The sequence below is a fragment of the Sus scrofa genome, chromosome 1 (genome assembly GCF_000003025.6).
Source record: "Sus scrofa isolate TJ Tabasco breed Duroc chromosome 1, Sscrofa11.1, whole genome shotgun sequence".
Taxonomy (NCBI): Eukaryota; Metazoa; Chordata; class Mammalia; order Artiodactyla; family Suidae; genus Sus; species Sus scrofa.
The window spans coordinates 37,250,103-37,269,477 of record NC_010443.5 but is presented as its reverse complement, the minus strand read 5'-3'; the positions used below and the strand labels follow the sequence as shown (position 1 = coordinate 37,269,477).

Here is a 19,375-nt window from a genome sequence, read left to right as displayed (position 1 = left end):
TGTAGGCCAGTGGCTACAACTCCGATTCGACCCCTAGCCTGGGAACCTCCATATACCTCGGGAGCAGCCCTAGAAAAGACAAAAAAAAAAAAAAAAAGAATTCTGCAGAATAAAATTGAATGTATATAAGCTTCTGAGAGAGACTATTACATCTTTTCTCCACCCCCTCCCCATTTCACTATCATCCTTGGTGAAACCAATATCTACAGAAAATTGCTGCAATTCTCTATTTTCACAATACTTCAAAGTGTTGATTATTTTTTACAAGCTTGTCAGATCCATCCTCTGAGTTTCTCTGTTTCTTCCTACCTTCTGTTTAGATTTAATTAAAGGGGTCCTGGAAGGAGATCCAAGAGTAGAAGGACTCCTTGATCTCATCTTCATACATCCTTTTCTAGCCAAAGTTTTGCCAGTAGCTGCATTCCATCTAGTTATGGCCAAAGAACAATACCTCTGCCATGGCTAAGTAACAGCTAAGGTTCAATAACACCACTCCCTCTGCTTGGTTCCTCAGGCCTAGGGATGAAAATAGCTTGGCTTTCTGTCATTCCTGAATGTATCACCATCCCTTTTTGGGTACCTGCTCACACCTTTAAACAATCCCTTTATTAAAATCTTTCCAAGTTATCCTTATGCTTATGTGGGTCATTTTTTTTCCTGCTAGGACCTCCACAGCCCCAGGCCAAACCATTATTGCTTAATCTTTGAAATAAACGCAATACCCCAATCTTTGACCACAGCTTCCTACCCTTTCAGTTTTCTACTTCTATGACTCTTAATCTATCTTTCTCCATTTCTGTGCCGGATCCCTCCCTCTCCTGCTTTTCCCCACATTTCAGCCTTTTTCTGATTTCTTTTCTCCCCAATCCAGCCTAGATTCAATAGTCTTTCACTTCATCCATCTTTATGTTCTCCCTTTTATAAAAGTTCTCTCCATTTCTAAGAGTTCTGACTCCTCAGTCTGGTGTTCAAGTTTCTTAAATACCCTGGGCCTTTCTTTGTCTACAAAATGAAGAGTTGGATAACCTAATCTCTAACTAGGAGAGTCATTGCCCCTAACCAGGTTGCTTTTGAAGGTAAAAACAAGGAGCTGTTGACTCTCGCACTAAGATAACAGGACAGTCCCAGTGAAATTGGGCATGTAACCATCTATCTCTGTAGCCTCTTCTATTTCTAAAACATATTACACACATTAAAACCAGAAAATAGATCTCAGTTTTTTCTGGAGTCATGAGCTTGCTGTTTATGATATTCTGTTTAGTAAATATTTTTTAATTGGAAAAATCAAAGATAAGAATATGAAATCAGAGGCATAGAGGTAAGGATTGTGAAGTGTGAAGACAATGCAAGAAATGATTCAAAAATACATGTTTCCTTGCAAATCTCAGGCTTATCAGACAGTTGCCCTCAAGGAAAGGCCCTGTTTTTTCTAATAAGCAAAGAGAAGTGAACCCACAGAATAATCTACCCATTTGGGTATAAATCTAATGCCCTCTTGCCTCTTGTCTCTTTTCTTCCATTTTCAGTTTTCAATTTCAAACCCCACAGAAGCTGATGCTCTGCCCGGTGCTACTTCCTATCCCACAACAAAAAGGCTCTTCCGACTGAATAGACATGGTCGCCATGGTAGCTGGGGGTCATAAACTCCTGAGCTGTGGGTCTTGGCACAATTCCATGCATTATCTGCATCCTGGTGCAAATCAGTCCCTTTATCTAATTAGTAGCCTTACAAATAGCCACCTGCCCCAGAGCTTAACCATTAAAGATGCAATATTGCTGAATAGCTTGAGACAAGGGGTGAGGATAACAGAAAACTGAAAGCTGATCCTAGAGAGGCCCTTCTCTCCTGGCTACAGACACCTGCAAGCCCTGGCCCACCCACATAGCAGAAGTTCAAAAGGAGACCGGCCAAGAACAAATTGCTTCTGTCTTTTTTTCACTGCTTACCTTGAGTGTCTCCTGATCTACTAGCCTCCCAGAAGGTGGGCCTGTTGACTTATGGCTATAGGATTCTGCTTGACCATTCCTGCTCAAGTACCAAGCTCTTCTGTGCCTTAGAGCTTCCTACCTAAAATGCCCAGCCCTGTTTCTATTTCTAGAACTTTGACCAAATGCCCTGGCCTGATGCAGTCCACACCCTGGTCTGCATATTTTAGAACAATCTCCTGATTCTCCTGAAATACTGGATCCTTTCTAACTTGTTTAAATGTTAAAATTTCCTTGTACTAATGAAACATATTCCAGACGTATCCAATATTTGTCATCTTTTTTTTTTCTTCCAGTTAAAAAAAAATATATATATATGTATATATTTTTATTCATTTACTATATAGAAGCAAATATCTTCCTACATTCATTCTATAAACAATAATAAATACAAACTGTTAAAAGGTTGAAAACAATGCATTCTGAAGGTGTACAATACAGTGAATCTGACTTCTGCATCCTGGGTTAAATTTCAAAAATGATACCAAGTGCTTGGGATGGATAGGGGTAGAAGGATGACAGGGGACCCCCAGCTACTATTTTACTATGGTGCCACATTTGTGTGTTTCTATCTGTTATGAAAGCAAAAGAAGACTCTAATACAGTATATCCACCATGCGCTTCTAGAATTAAAACAGACTGAAAACTCACCCAATAGCTCTTTTTTTCTGGGTGATATTTATTCCATATGTGCAGATCAAATACATGCCTTACTGTAATTTTATTGTCATGTAATGATTTCAAAATTTCTTGTTCTTTATTATTGTGCCATGTGTTTATGAGAATATACATCTAATAAAAGCCTATTAAACTAGGAAATGATTATCTTTACTGTGCTGGCAAGGGTCAAACACAAAAACTACAGCAAAAAACGTAGAAGTAGAAAAGCTTTACTCTTTTCATCTATTCTTTTGCTGATGCAAGCTATGATCTCTTTTGTTTTACTATCCGATTAGTTACTCTAGTTTGAAATGATAGTGAGCAACAGGGTTTCTCATACTTCCCGAGACAAGCTCTTCCAGAGGCTGGCAGATCTGACTGATATAGCCTTCTTGATATTCAGATACAGTCTCTTTTCTTGAGGTTCCCATTGTTCCTATTTATTAATTTATTTTTTAAATAAAATAGCTTCAGGGTCTCTGAAAAGAAGTCAGTGTTTTGAATCTGTGCAAGTAAAGATGAAGCCAGGCCAACATTCCCTCCCTGCCCACTGTGACTCCCCAGGCCATTCCAGGAACAACCAGATTAAAGAGTTATGCTCTGAAACGAAGCCTAAAGGTCATTACCAAGGTTTCCTTTGAGAAAGGGAGAAACTACAAACTTAAAAACAAGAGTTCGCTTTATAAAAATTTTCACTTTTCTTCTCCAACCCTCTTAAGTAAATGTTGCTGAGCAATCACCACAGTATTCCACATAGATGGAAATATTCTTAGGTGCATTTATCTCTTTGGTCATTTCTAATCATTCTTACTCGGTGTTCAATTGTAATCTTATTAAACAACATTCAGTACTTACAGAGATGATCTCTTCCTGGCACATGATTGCCTGCTCAATGTCCAGTTTCTCTCCAGACTTTAAATTTCATGAGGACAGGGACAATTCATTCCTTAGTCCCCATTCCATCCCTGTGACAAGATGTTTATAATAAGAAGAAAGTGTGCCATGACCTCTTTACTGGGAAAAAGAGTAAGGTAAAACTCTATGGCTTTTGACAACTATAAAGTAGCATTGATATTCTTAGCAACCTCAATAATATAAACCAGTTCATTATCAATTAATGAGCAAAAGCAGTGCCTGGGCTTTGAAACACAATGGGAAAGATATGTTTGCTGAACCTATGACCCCAAAAGTTAAAGAAAAGAATTTCCCAAACAACCATTATTTTGAAAGGATACCCCATTTGAAACTTGCTGAGTTATTCAGAGGAAGTTGTAGAAACCTAAATTGCATCGTTCAGAAACACCTGAGACAGCCTGAGATTTCTCACTTACATGGTCTTTGGTATCTACCTTTTGACTTAAACTTCCCAACTTGACAAATTTATCATTATGATTAATAAATACAAAAAAAAATTTTTTTTTCTCTAAATAGTCTCATCCTCCTCTACAAACCCCACAGAAGATACAGTAGAGAGGGCAGGAATGCAAAGTAGGTTTGTGGTTTGGACCTGACCCAAGCCAAACTGAATTTTTCTGAATATACATAAAACTGTCAGCAAAGAGCACCACAACCTAGAACTCGAACAAAGAGAAAACTCCATAGCCCTCTGAAGTCACTGGTTCCATGAGTTGTTTTAGGGAGAGGGCACACAACCACCTGTTTAAAATGTGTCCATCCAAGCCCCAGCAAAACCTCTTCATGAGCACAAAACTGGAATGATTTCCCTTTCTTTATCGCAGGTGAAGTATGCATTCTTCTGAGCTGCTCAGTTTTGAGAGAGCACTTGTTGGACTTATTGATTCTCATATCTGCTCTGAGTCTTGCAGTATAGGGCCCTACCCTCATCTTAAAAGAAGGTGTCAGGAGGAGAGTCGTGGTATAGTGGAAGTGAATCCGACTAGGAACCATGAGGTTGCCAGTTCAATCCCTGGCCTCACTCAGTGGGTTAAGGATCCGGTGTTGCTGTGAGCTGTGGCATAGGTTGAAGACATGGCTCAGATCTGATGTTGCTGTGGCTATGGTGTAGGACAGCAGCTGTAGCTCCAATTGGACCCCTAGAGCCTGGGAACTTCCATATGCTGTGGGTGTGGCCCTAAAAAGCAAAAAAAAAAAAAAAAAAGAAGGTCTCAGGAAATTGCTATCTAAGACCTGGGATTATAGGATGATCAGAACCTGAGATTAGCAAAGAATCTTAATTCTTCCCGAAGCATCACTTGACAGAGATAGCCTAACTAGTGGTATGGGGTCCCTGGCAGAGGTGTATGTAAAGGGGAAAAGGGAGGGAGGATGGAGACAAAGACAGCTCCCAGCTCAAGACTGCCCATCTCCTCTCACTCTGGGATAACTAACTGGGAAAACATAAGATAAGTGAGGACTTCTCCCCTCACGTGTTTATTAAGTTCTTAAAGAGTAATTCTCCACTGACTATATTGATTCATTTATTTATACCTTAGGAACATAAATTTAAGATGACATTAAGGGCACAGGAAATAAAAAACAGACAGGGAGCACAGATGTAAACAACTTTAAACATCAGAGTCCTCGTGTCTGCTTAACTAGTTGTGTGAATATGAGCAACTTAATTAACTTATCTAGAAACTATTTCCCCATCTTCTAAATGTGACAGATGAAGCCAAAAGTTTTTCAGATTTCTTCTGGCTTTATAACTATATGATTCTCTGTCCTTGGTAATGAACTTTGTGAATGCTGTAGGTAAGCCAAGTAGAAAACATATGCAGTAAGATATAGTTGATAATAGTAAAAAGGGAATCATGAAGGATATGTGTCAGTGAGAATTTGCTGTTCTTTTCCAGTCACCCTGGAGAAATTTATGAAAAAATAGGATGTCTTAATGTGTAAGAATGCCTACTGAGCTAAAGGGTGCAAACTTCCTAGAAATGAGTTTTAGCTGAGGAGATAAAACTTAAGGATGGAATAGAAGCATTAAGGAATTTTTTGCTCAGAAAGGAGCAAATAAAAGCAGCAGGGGTGGGGAAAATGGACAGAAGTAAACTCATAAGAATCAGAGTGCCAAAGAGCTTTGAAATAGGAGGAGAGGACCCAGATATATTTGAAAGGATATGTCATGGTCAAAATAAAGGATGGAAAAAACAACTCAAGCCCACCATGGTGGGTTTATAGAGAAGGCTGATGGTGGTGGCCATGAATCCAATAAGGATCAAGAGGATAGTAATAATAGCTACTATTTGTTGAGTACTTACTAAGTATTAGAACACTTTTGTAAGAAATTGTTTCATTTTTAAAACACTCTCTAAAGGATATTATTATATTCATCACATAGATTTAAAAAAAAAGAGAGACTCAGGAAAAGTGACTTCTCCAAGGACAAACCCAGGTCTATCTGTGCTATTTTCAATACACCGTTACTGTTTGCTCATGAATAGGAAAGCCCCTTATCTAGGGCTTTGGGCAATCAAAAATCACGAAGGAAAAAAGCAGTCAGAGGTAACCATTGATAGATCATGTGGAACTATTTCTCCTTGAGCAAAGGGACTATCTACTTACTCCTTGCATTTAGCCCAGGGTCTGGAACCTGTAGGAGACACACCAATGTACCTTCAAGGAAAGTCTTGCTGCCCAGCTGCCGGATCGTGGTCAGCCTTCAGCTGCCACTTCCAACAAGGTTACCCTCAGCTGTAGATTAAAAATTGCCTCACCTGATATCACGCCCTGTTCCAAAAGCCTGCATCCAGTAACAGAGCAAAGAGAGGAGAGTGGCGCTGAAGGATAAAGGCCTGAGGCTGATGTGAGTCAGCTCTGATGGGCAGTCTGACTTCAGAGTTCCCTGCCAAACGGGCCAAGATCTTGTCAGTTCTGCTTTGCAATTTGACTTCTCTCTTGGCCCAATTCTGCTGCTGCCCTCTTCTTTTCACAGGTGTTGGTCCCTAATAAACATCTTGGACTCCAGATGCTTCCAGAGAACACAGCCTGCAACAAACCCATTATGTACCCAATAAATCCTTGAGAAATGAATGGATGGATAAAGTGGTATAAGTTAAGGAGCATTTTTAAAGATTCTTTTCCCCTCAAACATGTTCCATTAGCTAGCGACTGAGATTCTCCAGCTAGAGGTTTACTCCTTGATCTTAGTACTTCTGCTCTTAGAAATGCTCAGGCGGGAAACAGCATGTCAAACTTAGTGGACCCATATACTCAAATGTAAAGAAAGTCCTGAAAGCACATTGTGATAGGAGGAGAGGGAGAAAAAGTATGAGAGCAATAAAAGGACACCAAGAACTCATCTTCTACAGCTCAAACTTTCAGGAGTTGAGCAAAGTGAAACCAACACAGAAGGACAAGGGAACCATGGAGGTCACTTTAAAGGGAATATTATTTCCTTATTTATGCAATCTTGGTGCTGCTTGCACTCTGAGACTTTTTTCACTCCTGTGGTGATAGAAAGATTCCATCATACCTGTAAAAAAACAGCCCGGGCTTTCCAGGGAGTTTCTTTCTTATTACTATCATCATCATCATCATCATCATTGCTACAACAGGCAAACATATAGTCACCGATATCATTCTCCAGGTTTATTTCTCCTTTGTATAGCTTTATTTTGAATATTTTTTAAGACAAAAGGAAAATGGCATGTCCAGTTTCATAATGATTTCCAAACTTACCCTCTCCCTGGTCAACTGAAGGAAAACATCCTCCACAATTGAAGAGCTAAATAACATGAAGCAGCTTCAAGTCACTTTCAATCTCTTATAAAACCTTAACCTCTAGAAGATTCTCACTTCTCCCTTAATGTCTCTCTCCAAGGATGGCCTTAAAATCTGGAATAGCTTTCCAAAAGGCAGTGAATTTGTTTCTATTCAGAAAATGTTAAAGGTTCATTTTATCCAAAGTAGTTTTTTAAATATACGTTTTTACAAAGCAGTTGGGATTGGAAGAAGGAGGTTGGGATTAGACTAAGGACTTTGTGCGTCCCCATAACTGCTTTGTTCTCCCTGTTGGAATAGTGGCCAGTGATGCTTTTGTCATCCTATTCATCCTAAAATCCTGTCCAACCCTCTGAATCCAGTCCCTACCACAACCACGCTACCACCCCCCTGCCATTCCCTATCCACTCAGTATTCCTTTCCACCAATGGACATCTTTTGCTCCTCCTTCTAATACTGGGTTTTGAAAGAAAAAAAATTATTTTTTTCCTAACTCTGTACTCTCATTTAAAATCTCTCCCCTCTTCCCCTTGTTCTCACCCACTTACCACATCTCCAGCTCACCTCTGACCCCTATACCTCCCCAGCCATTTCATCACTCACTTGGCTTGAATCAGGGGAATGATTCATGGAATCATAAAACTCAGGGTGGACGAGACCTTAAAGGTCAGCTAATTCAACCACTCGACTAAGTGGAAAAACCAGCTCTTATTTTCATTCTTTCTTCCTGACTTCTCACACTCAATTGCAAACATCGGTACAATGTCTCTAGTTGTTACAGAACTTCCTGCTTTGGATACTCTTTAAACCCAAGTGGATTCTCCTCACTCTGAGATACTTAGAGTAGACAGCAGACTATAGATGAGGAAACCTACAATCCTCTGAACATAGAGTTGGTCTCTCTCTCAAAAAAGGTTTCAAGAGGAACACATTTATTTCACTTACTCCAGTTATTCCATAGGACAACTAAATATTGTCCCCAGAAACTATAAGTAGATGATTCATCAAAAAGATATACAAATGGCCCATAAACATATTAAACTACAATAAAACTCACTCGTAGTAAGATAAATATAAATTAAAATTACAATAAAATATTTCTCATCTATCATATGACAAAAGTTTAAAACAGGCACTCTCATACATGGCTAATCAGGGTGTACAAAGCCTTTATGGACAGGGATTTGCAATATCTAACAAAACTACATATGTGTCTAACATTTAACTCCTCAATACCACTACTAGGAATTTTACCCTGAAAATACACCTCCAAAAAAAAAAAATATATATATATATACACACACAATATTATTCAAATTATTCATTGCAGTATTGCTTATAATTTTTAAATATAGGAAACAGCCAGAATGCCCACTTATAGGAAAGCAGTTGAATAAACAATTGTGTAGGCACACAGTGGAGTACTAGGCAGCTGTAAAAAGAATGAGTAAGATATCTATGGAACCAATATGGAGTGCTCTCTAGGATATATTGTTAAATGAAAAAAGAAAAGCATATCTAGTTATTTTTGTGTAAGAAAGAAGAGAAATTTAGAAAAGATGCATACATCTACTCATCTACACATAAAGAAACATAGGATAAAATAGAAACTAATGATACCAGTGAAAGGAATAAAAGGAATGGTAGGAAATTATATCACTTTTTGTATAATCCTGACTGGTGGAATCATTTGAATGATTCATGTACTCAAGAAAACAAGGATGGGAAAAAACTAAACGGAATGCAAACATGAACAAATGAGCCACACTGGGGGATGGGGAGAAAACTAATTCAAGTAATTTTTAAGTGAAATAGCTGGAGTACATACCTTTGGGCTAAAAGCAAAAAGCATTAACAATTACTGAACTCTAATCGACAGGGTTTCTTTTTCTCACTGACATGTAGACATGAAACTATTTTCTGTATATTCTAGGATTAAGCAAATAAGTACATATATGGTGGTCAGGGGAGCCTGATTTCTCACTGACAAAGAAGAGTTACAAAAGTTGAAAAGAGGGAAGGTCTAAATGATCCCTGGGGTTTTTCCCAGCTCTGTCAGCTGAGAAGGCTTAGAAGCAGTGACACCCATTCTCCACTCACAAAACAAAACAAGTCTGGGGTGTGGAAAGGACAACTTTGGTCTGGAAAATCTTTTTGCGGCAGAAAATAAGGAATTGCTCAAAGAAATGATGGGGACATACCAAAAGGGCAAAGAAGCTAACTTAAAGAGTTTCCCACAAGTCAAACCTTGGAAATTTAAGTACCAAAATAATAACAACAGTATAGGAAAGTTCCCTTTTCTCCACATCCTCTCCAGCATTTGCTAATTTATTAGTGATGGCCATTATGACTGGTGTGATGTGGTACTTCACCGTAGTTTTGATTTACATTTCTCTAATAATTAGTAATGTTGGGCATCTTTTCATGAGTTCTCTGGCCATCTGTATGTCTTCTCTGGAGAAATGTCTAGATCGTCCTCTCATTTTTCAGTTGGGTTGTTTGTTTTTTGTTGTTGAGTTGCATGAGTTGTTTGTATATTTTGGATATTAAACACTTGTCAGATGCATCATTTACAACTATTTTCTCCCATTCTGTAGGTTGTCTTTTCATTTTGTTTATGGTTTCCTTTGCTACGCAAAAGCTTGTAAGTTGACTAGGTCCCGTATGTTTATTTATGTTTGTATTTCTATTGCTTTGGGAGACTGACTTAAGAAAAACATTTGCACAGTTAATGTCAGAGAATGTTTTCCTATGTTCTCTTCTAGGAGTTTTATGGTGTCTTATCTTATGTTTAACGCTTTAAGCCATTATGAGTTTGTGCATGACGTGAGGGTGAGTTCTAGTTTTATTGATTTACATGGGGCGATCCAGTTTTGCCAGCACCACTTGCTGAGGCGACTAGAACCCTCCTACACTGTTGGTACAACCACTATGGAAAACAGTATGGAGGTTCCTCAGAAAACTAAATATAGAATGATTCAGAAATCCCACTCCTGGACACATAGCCAGACAAAACTACAATTCAAAAAGATAACATGCAACCATATGTTCATTACAGCACTATTCACAATAGCCAAGACATGGAAACCACCTAAATGTCCATCAACAGATGAATGGATTAAGACGGTGTGGTATATGTACACAATGGAATACTACTCAGCCATAAAAAATAACCAAAAATAATGCCATTTTCAGCAACATGGATGCAAAAAGAGATTCTCATACTAAGCAAAGTAAGTCAGAAAGAGAAATACAAACACCATATCATATCACTTATATGTGGCATCAAAGATGTGGCACAAATGAACCTATCTACAATACAGAAACAGACTCGTAGACATGGAGAACAGATTTATGGTTGCCACAGAGTACGGGAGGAAATGCAAGGAACTGGGAGTTTAGGATTTAGTAGATGCAAATTATTACATTTAGAATGGATAAGCAATGAAATCCTGCTGTATAGCACAGGGAACTATATCCAATCTCTTATGATAGAACATGATGGAAGATAATACGAGAAAAATAATGTATACATATGTGTAGCTGGGTCACTTTGCTATACAACAGAAACTGGCACAACATTGTAAATCAACTACACTTTAACTTTAAAAAAAATAATAGGGAGTTCCCGTCGTGGCGCAGTGATTAACCAATCCGATTAGGAACCATGAGGTTGCGGGTTCGGTCCCTGCCCTTGCTCAGTGGGTTAACGATCCAGCGTTGCCATGAGCTGTGGTGTAGGTTGCAGACGCGGCTCAGATCCCGCGTTGCTGTGGCCCTGGCGTAGGCCGGTGGCTACAGCTCCAATTGGACCCCTAGCCTGGGAACCTCCATATGCTGCAGGAGCGGCCCAAGAAATAGCAAAAAGACAAAAAAATAAAAATAAAAAATAATAATAACAGTAACTTATTATAACCCATTGAATAAAATAAGAATATGGGAGTTCCCATTGTGGTGCAGCAGAGACAAATCCAATTAGTATCCATGAGGATGCAGGTTCAATCCCTGGCCTCGTTCAGTGAGCTGGGGATCCACCATTGCCATGAGCTGTGGTATAGGTCACAGACCGGCTCAGATATGGTGTTGCTGTGGCTGTGGTGTAGGCCAGCAGCTATAGCTCCAATTCAACTCCTAACCCAGGAACTTCACATGCTGTGGGTGTGGCTGTAAAAAAAAAAAAAAGAATCCATGAGTCCACAGTATTATTCATACATATATACATATAAAGAGAAAGTTCTTCCTCATAGTATGAAACGAATTAATAAATATAGAAAAAATGATGGACTTAGAAAGCCACCATTAGCAACCATCATTGAAACAATTGATTCAGGCAAGAATCATTAATGGGTGCTAAACTAGTATATGTGAATTTGATGAGTAATAGAGTATTTACATAGTCTTTAAAAGTTTCTTCCATAAAAGATTTATTAACTACAATGAATAAAATAGTAACTTTTCATTGGAGAAAACTGGCAGACACCTCCTTAATCAAATAACCAAACATTATCAGTAATGGTGCATCAACATCACATGCCTAATGATATGATGCCCTGAGAAGGACATAGCATCACTCCTAGGAGATTCCTGCTGAAAATGTATACACTGAATCTAATCATGAGGAAACATCAAATTCAAATTAAAGAACATTCCAAAACATAATTGGCCACACACTTCAAAAATGTCAGTATCATAAAATACAAAGCAATACTGAAGAATTGTTTCAAGTTAAAGGAGACTAAACTGAATGCAATGTGAGATTCTGCAGGGGTTTTTGGGGGGGTTGTTTTTGGGTTTTTGGCTGGTGTTGTGTTTTTGCTTTTTTGTTTGGACAATCTGAAAAATCTATCTGTATATTAGGTAATAGTGAGGTATCAGTGTTAAATTTCCAGATTTTGATAATTACGCTTAGTTATGTAAGAGAATGTCCTCGATTTTAGTATACACACTTGAAATAAGTAGGGGTAAGTGGTATCATGTCTGCCAGTTTCAATTTCTACCTTTTTGAGACTCTAGGTAAAGAGTATAAGTAAATTCTCTGCAATTGTCTGGCAACTTTTCTGAAATTTGAAATTAGGTCAAAATAAAAACACAGAGGAGAAAATACTATTATCCTCTTGGGGATGATATCGCCATTGCGTACTAAGCATTTATCGTAGGCTCTATACTCTACTCTACTCCATCTGTGTTGCATTCTATGGGATCTTCCGCCTACACATCCTGGTAACAAAATTGAAAGTTTGGGTGGAGTGGGCAGCCTTTAATTCTCCTTACGCTTAGATGTAAAAAGCAGACATATTTCCATTTTTGTTTAACATGTAGCAAATCCATCCTTCGCACACAGTAGTAGTTGTTATAGGTACATATGCTGCTCTCATTATGTCATCTACCAAAGGTGGCTGCAGGAATATGATGTGAGACATTTGGGCCAATTCCAATCCTTTTCTATAAATCTACTCTAAAGCAGGAACTCTTAGACACCTACATAGTCCATCTAAAGATGACTAAGGAAGGCTAAAATAGGACCATTTGTACTTTTTAAAAAATATCTACGTATTTGGAGAAGGGCTTGTCTACACTATACTAAAGCACTGCGCAAATGTGTATGACTCATTCATTCATTCTTTCATTCACAAGGTCTTCATGGAAAAACTAGTACTCATCAAGTTTTATGGTTAAGTTCTGCAGATTTTAGGGCTAAAGGAAATGTTCCTCTTCTGGAACAGTATTTTTGGTGAAGAACAATGTGGTAAGTGCAGTAATTGAATTATATACTAAGTATTATAGAAACACAAAGGACAGCATGATTAACCTCACAGCAGTTGATACTCACTCACAGAGGCAAGAGTCAAAAAAGTTATAAAAGACACCTGATTTCCATCCCTCTTCCAGACTAACATCCAAAGCCTTGTCTGCGGTATTTCTGTGAACACGGAAAGGGATTAGGTATCATTCTTATACCTTCGAACTGACTCAGAGGCGGGGGCAGGGAAAAGGTGAGGCCCTGGGGAGGGGAGCAAATTGATCAAAGCAGCAGATCTCCTGGCTTTGTACCTCCACCCATACAGAGTGCCTCCACTTCACTGCACTAAGATACAGACACCACAAAATAGCAGTTCATTTGATAAAAAGATCGGTGCTAAAAAAAAAAAAAAAAAATTAAACCAAACATGATTTCTCAAGAAAAAAATGTGTGTCTGTGTATGTCTGTGTGTGTGTGTGTGTGTGTGCGTTTTCAGTTGGGATGTAGTTCTCTCAATACCTTGCATCTAGGTACACAAAAAGATTATTCAAAGAGGCTGTGCTAACAAGAGTTGGTTTATGTAAAAAGATAAATATTGCTGTAACATTCATAAGAGTGAAACACTGATACAACTTAAACATCCAGGGAATGGTTAGGTAAATGCTACCCCAAGCCAAATTATGAAGGGAATTTTTTTAAGGAAGTTGATTAATATGTGCCCATCAAAAAGATTACTGTCTAATATACCTACAATTTTATTAGCATTACAAGACTAACAAAGTGTGAATCTCAATTTACAAATTCAGATGTACAAGAAATGTAACTTCCTAAAAACAACGAACTTATTTTCTGTTATAACCTTATTTTTATGTGATAATAGAAAGTTAATTACTGATATTGCAGTTGTGTCCCGGGAAAGATGGTCTACGGTCAAGATATGGGTGAAGAGACATCTGGTCTTGGATTTTCTCCTCGCTCAGTACTAGGTCCTAGGTACATTTCACCCTGTCTGGTCACACATCTTAGGATCACGCTAGTCATTTCTGCATCCTCTCCTCCCTGAGTGTGGCTCTCCCAGCTACTGCCATGTTGTTCCCAAGAGTCATTCCATTCTTGCTAGGCTATAGGAAATTCCCAGAGACTATCTAAAGTCCCATGGGTCTAGACAAACCCCAGTGGCATTTCCTGGGATCTTGACACCTTGCCCGAAGGTCTACCAGGAAAGTGGGCACAACCACTCCACCTTCAGATTCGATTCAATAAATTGGTTTGAGTCCTGTCTCTACACCACCATGTTCACCTGAACTGGGGAGTCAAGGCAGAGGACCTTCTTTCCCAGGACCCTTAAGAAAGGATGTCACATACAGTCGTGTGGTTTGAATAATGCACAAAGGTATTGCTTGAGTATGAGTGGGGAGAAAATCTAGAAAGCCGAGGCTGTTGGAAGGAGGACGGGCTTTTGTACAAATGTATACAAAGGTGTTGTCAGCCACTTAAGCTACTATCCTTGAGAAGGATCCACTCAACAAGGCACTTTATGGTAATTCATACACCAAAATATGGCATTTTTCTAATTTTCAGAATGAAGCTGCATAAGCCACTAGAGGTTCTTTCTTCCTCTCTAAAATCTCTTTCATCTCACAAGAATTGTTCTCTTTTTTTTATCTAAACTTGAAAGCGTTAAGGCGTCTTCTGACTTTCCCTATCTTCTTCAAAAATGCTTTTTATCCCCTGGGTCTTTTTCTATTCCCACAAGGGCTCAAAATGTTGAGTCTCAAAAGTTGACGACTTCCTTTTTTAAGTGCATTCAGTTGGGTCATCTTTTCCCTGAGGCAAGTGATGGAATGGGTGAAAGGCCAGGACCACCAGGAAATACAGTGGGGGAAAAAACCCTCAATTAACATTTCAAAATGTCATCTTACCACTCTGTGGGCACAGACTAGCACTGGAAGGCTATACTTGTCTGAACTGTTAGCAGTAATTCTCAGGAGTGGATTTTGGAGATGAGACCTTTCTTTTTTGCTATATAAATTTCTGCATTTGAATTGTTTTTATAAGGAGCTTGTGTGACTTTTGCAATTTTTTGGAAGGCAGACTTGTTTAAAACTGGGGGGAAAAAATGCTCCAGTATACTTTTAATGATAGTATCCAGAAAGATAACTTGTTTGTTCTCCCTTCTTATTAGTGCTTTGTGCTATAGCTATCTTGCTATGGTCAAGTCAGACCATGTTTAAGTTCTTGCTCATTGTTTAAATGATAACATTAATGTGAGCTATAGAAACGGCAGTATTAACTGATGGAAACAATAAAGATTAAAACATACATAATGGGGGAGATCCCATTGTGGTTCAGCGGAAGGAAACCTGACTAGTATCTATGAGAATGCAGGTTCAATCCCTGGCCCCAGTCAGTGGATTCAAGATAAGGCATTGCTGCGAGCTGTGGCTGTAGGTCACAGATGCAGCTCGGATCTGGCTTTGCTATAGCTGTTGTGTAGACTAGCAGCTGCAGCTTCAGTTTGACACCTTGCCTGGGAACTTCTATATACCACAGGTGTGGCCCCAGGAAAAAAAAAAAAAAGTACATAATTGCCATGATTTAATTTGATTTACCTTCCAGGTAGGGCCACAAAGGGTCCCATGACTAGAATTCTGATTTCTCACTTCCTTTTGCAATTGAGGAAGAGCCAACACTTAACAGATTACAACAGTAAATCCCAGATGGTGGCCCAAAGGAACAGAGCTGGGAGAGCTGGGACAAAGCTCACATCCTCCAGGCTCTAGATCAGTGTCCTTTCTCTCACAGAACAAGCTTTCTCAGTTTGGGCTATTTCTCTCCTTTAGTGAATATAGAGAGAATGCGAGCAGAGGTGAATTTAAGTGAATGAAGTTTAAGCTTCAAGGGCCTAATTTGCATGGGCTCTTTTTAAGGTCCTTAGAGAGCCACAGCATTGGGTTCACACAGGCACCTGAATTTGCAAAATGTGCAAAGTAATATTTTTTTAACAGAAATTGGTTAAAGCCACTATCTCTTTGCACTCCAGCTTCCCTTCCTACTAGGTGGCACTGGGTGGCCATGTGCCTTTTGGAGATATGATTAAGGGGCGGTTCATTCAGTTGGAGATACATACAGTTTGAGTACATTGTCATATATGGACATGGTTCACAGATAGCCCCATGAAAGTCATCACCAGCTATCCCTAGGCAGGTATAGGTTCTAAGAATCCCCTTACCTCCCTGATCTCCTGACATAGAGGTGCAGGACTAAAGGCTGACTCCTTCATAGCTCAGCTCTAATAGCATGGGACTGTGGAGAAATGAGCTTGAAATGTATGGAGCCAGAAGCTAATTTGTACAAAATTTTTTCAATCACCAAATGTATAAAATTTTAACAGAGAATTTGGTTCTCATCAAGATCTAATCAAAACGGATGTTATCTTGTCAGGAATATATTTTTAAAAGCAGTAACTACAATTATAAAAGGCCCATATTTCTCTCAGTTTGTGATAATTGTGTGAGACAGAATTTATTAGAACTTCTAGATTTGAAGGGAACAAACCATTAACTATATTAAAAATAGAGAGCAGATCTATCACTGTTCAATAGCATGGCAAAAGGTTTTCCCAATTTGACAACAGCTGTACAATGTTATGACATTACTAACAATGATAATGCTAAAATTTTTACTTTTTAAAAATATTCTATCAAGACTAAAACATCTTTCTAGTCTAAAACATAAAATTGACATTTAGTAAAAAGCGAAGAATATACAGCCAAGACAGTATTTTTTTAAAAGCAGTATAGGAAGTTCCTATTGTGCCTCAGCAGGTTAAGAACCTGACTAGTATCCATGAGGATGCAGGTTCAATCCCTGGCCTCACTCAGTGGGTTAAGGATCCAGCGTTGCATCAAGCTGCAGTATTAGGTTGCAGAGGCAGCTCGAATCTGGTGTTGCTGTGGCTGTGGCTGTATCATAGGCTGGCGGCTGCAGGTTTGATTCATCCTCTAGCCTGGGGATTTCCATATGCCTCAGGTGAAACCCTAAAAAAAAAAAAAAAAAAAAAAGCAGTATAGAGGTGTGCCATACTATTAATTTAAAAATTACTCTTTCTAGATTTTCATTTTGGTTTTCGTGGCTTTATAAGCTTTCATATATTTGTAATTTGCATGTGTACGTGTACCTAATTTTGTATTCTTTTTTTGAAAGAAGGTCCCTCAAATTGTATATGCTTCAGGAAGCCATTAAACTCAGATGCACCCTGACAGGGAGCATAGTTTTAGATTTGCTTTTGATGCTTGCCTCTAGCAGCTTCATTAATCCCTGCATTTTCCTGACTTCTCATCCCATTTTCCCCTACCTCTTCAATCTCTCTTCCTTGAAAGTAAATACACAGAAGTCTTCCCAAGATACCTAGTCAGAATTAATCGCCTTTTTTTTTTTTTTTTTTTTTTTTTTTTTGCAATTTTCACAGCAGCCAGTACTTGCCTCTGACATTATATTTATCAGAATCTGCCCTGGATTAATTTATATGTCATATGTATATTGAGGATCAATTATATGCTGAGTTCTGTGTGGGGTCTGTACCCCCCTTGGCCCAGGCCTTGCTCATTTTTATTATTTTTTTTAATATTTTATAACTTTATTTAATTATCATTTTATTCCTTTTTGGCTGGATTGTGGCAATCCCAGGCCAGGGATTGAATATGAGCCACAGCCATACCAATGCTGGATCCTTAACCCACTGCTGGGGATTGAACCCATGCCACCATAGAGACAACACTGGATCATAACCCACTGTGCCATAGCCAGAACTCTTTTTTTTTTTTTTTTTTGCCTTTTCTAGGGCCGCTCCTGCGGCATATGGACATTCCTAGGCTAGGGGTCTAATCGGAGCTGTAGCTGCCGGCCTACACCAGAGCCACAGCAACACAGGATCTGAGCCGCGTCTGCGACCTACATCACAGCTCACGGCAACACCAGATCCTTAACCCACTGAGCAAGGCCAGGGATCGAACCAGCAACCTCATGGTTCCTAGTCAGATTCTTTAACCACCGCGCCACAACGGGAACTCCCAGGCCGCTGAATTTTAAAAGGCCCTCCAATGCGGGTTCGATCCCTGGCCTTGCTCAGTGGGTTACGGATCCAGCATTGCCGTGAGCTGTGGTGTAGGTCGCAGACAGGGCTCAGATCCCACGTTGCTGTGGCTCTGGTGTAGGCCGGCGGCTGCAGCTCCAATTGGACCCCTAGCCTGGGAACCTCCATATGCCGCAAGAGCGGCCCTAGAAAAGGCAAAAAGACCAAAAATAAAATAAAATAAAATAAGGCTCTCCAGCCACATCCTTCCAAACAGGCTGGAGGTCTGTGGGCACAATGGGGCACACACTCATCCAGAGCCCTGGTTTCCTTTCCTAGATCACATACCTGGGACTCCAGAATTCCTTGCTTAAATGCATACCAATCTGCTTCTTCATGGGCTTCTTAGCCTGGTCCTTCCTCTAGAGAGCTGATTTGTCACTGGTATGCTCACCCCTAAGACCAAGAAGAAGCTGTTATTACAGTGGGGTAGAGAAGGTACAGAGCCTGGCAATTAAGCGAGAGCTCTTAGGCTGTAATGCCCCAGACCTTACACATGTCAGTATGAACCTGCTAATACTGTAGCTGGATGTCCACGCATTGTTTTTAACCCAGAGGTTCCTAAACTTTCTCTACCTCTGTAATTTTTTAGTGTCTTTGTATGGCATGGAATAACTAGGACACAAGAAATACCTAACAGTTCCATTTATTAAGTAAATCCAAACTACTTAATAGTAGTAATTCACACGGTATCTGACAGATGTCACATTGTTTCCCTCAGAAATGTAAAGTATCTGGCAGCTACCTTGTATATTTGCCAGAGATCTGGGATAACTCAGTGTACAATTTGAGAACTGTGGTTCTACATAATAGAGTACCGATTTCTTTGGAAAATATACTGTGTCCCATTCATCATTGGCAAATTATATTCTCCAAAAATTACCACATTCCAGCCCCACATACTTTTCTAGAAACTTACCACTCTCTCCATGAGATACAAAGTCTAATTCCCTTCCGCTTGAATTTGAATGGACTGTTGACTCATTTGTAATCAAAGGAATGCAGTGGCAATGACACTGCATGACTTTCAAGTCGGGGGTCATAACAGGTGATGGACCACACACCTTGTTACCTGGAACCCTTGCTCTGAGCTGCCATGTAAAAAATCCAACAGCCTTGATGTCACCATGCTGTAAGGAAGTCCAGACTAGCCCACTCAAAGAGACTATATT

General features: G+C 39.3%; 1 long non-coding RNA gene across 3 annotated transcripts in view; it reads right to left on the bottom strand.

The window, feature by feature from the left end:
• The window catches only part of LOC110260189, a 251,067-nt gene that overhangs the window by 213,254 nt on the left and 18,438 nt on the right, over nucleotides 1-19,375 (bottom strand). For all 3 annotated transcript variants that reach the window (XR_002343031.1, XR_002343032.1, XR_002343033.1), the window contains exons 2-3: nucleotides 18,492-18,599; nucleotides 3,502-3,611 (exon numbers count right to left, since the gene is read on the bottom strand). This is a non-coding gene — a long non-coding RNA (uncharacterized LOC110260189). The remainder of the gene's footprint in view (nucleotides 1-3,501; nucleotides 3,612-18,491; nucleotides 18,600-19,375) is intronic.